This window comes from Medicago sativa, chromosome 8 (genome assembly GCF_051527215.1).
Source record: "Medicago sativa cultivar Bolivia chromosome 8, Bolivia_mono, whole genome shotgun sequence".
Lineage (NCBI taxonomy): Eukaryota > Viridiplantae > Streptophyta > Magnoliopsida > Fabales > Fabaceae > Medicago > Medicago sativa.
In genome coordinates, this window is record NC_140756.1 from 38,885,937 (window position 1) to 38,887,206 (window position 1,270).

A 1,270-nucleotide genomic window follows, 5' to 3' on the forward strand; every position below is an offset into this window, starting at 1 on the left:
TTTGAGGGTTGATTCACCTTGGGAAACACTATTAGGATTGAGTCTCTTGGTTACGAGAAGAGGCTGGGTTTTTGGTAGAATTAGGCGGGAGACTTATTCTTGTAACCCATTGAAATCTCTTTGTAACTTTACTCATCATATAGTGGAACGGAGGGCTGCTCTCTCCCCCAGACTAGGTCAATTTGGACCGAACTGAGTCAACAAATTATATGATAATTTGACTGGATGTGTATTCTATTCATGGAATTCGACACAAGATGGTAATTTGGATGGTCGGTTATCCTTTTATGCCTTGATAAAGCCAACAAAGTCAGCTCAAAATTCCCATGGTACGTAAGTTATAATATCATTTTAAGTGATTATTTACCGCTTCTCCTCCATAGACATTGCCTCTTCCACCGGTAACAAAGTCGTATTTATATACTAGGTTTTTGAATTTGAAGGATAGGATTAGGGTTTGATATCAAGATAAGACCAAAAATTAAAAGTTTTAGATGAATATGCCTATATGACAATTCAAATTAATTGTGTATAGTCAATGCAGGTAAAAAAAAGTGGATATGGATAGGTTCTGCAATCGCAGCTGCTTTACTCATATTATGCCCAACCATTTTATGCTTAGCCAAAAAGAAACAAAAATATGCACTACAAGGTATATGGATACTTGAAAAATATACTAGTACAAATGAACTAAATCCAATCCCTTTACGGCTTTACTTCCTATTTTTGTCTTTTTTTTTTTTATGTAGATAAGAAAAGTAAAAGAAAGGATATGGCGGATTCGACTGAATACTATAATCTTGAAGATCTTGAAGATGACTTCAAGGAACATGATATAAAAGTTTTTAACTTTACATCAATTTTGGAAGCAACTATGGACTTTTCACCTGAAAACAAGTTAGGACATGGAGGCTACGGACCTGTTTATAAGGTAACTTTAAAGTTCAACTGCAATAATTATACATTAATGATTGAGTTTGTTTAAATGCATGTTGTTAATTACTATTACAGTTATGGCACCATCTTCATGTTGCAAACAAATGTTTATCGTGTGGAAATATTGTTTTTGATGGTTGGCGATTATTGTTTTGGACAAAGCTTATATGCATTATTTTTGGTATGTTCTTAGGTATTTATTCATTTTGTATGGATTTTAACTCTAATATCCATGGTTTCTTCAAATTCATACTTTTTGCAATGTTTGTTGTTACATCTACAAAAAGTGTATTAATTGTTAAGGTATTAAAATTATCTATGGAAATGCACCTAA

The 1,270-nt window shown here is 32.8% G+C and overlaps 1 long non-coding RNA gene across 1 annotated transcript; it reads left to right on the forward strand.

The window, feature by feature from the left end:
* The first annotated feature begins 203 nt into the window (after positions 1–203).
* On the forward strand, positions 204–885 carry LOC146898990 (uncharacterized). The gene is made up of 3 exons (XR_015021649.1): positions 204–329; positions 545–652; positions 750–885. It is a non-coding gene; the product is annotated as an uncharacterized LOC146898990 (long non-coding RNA).
* Positions 886–1,270: the final 385 nt, after the last annotated feature.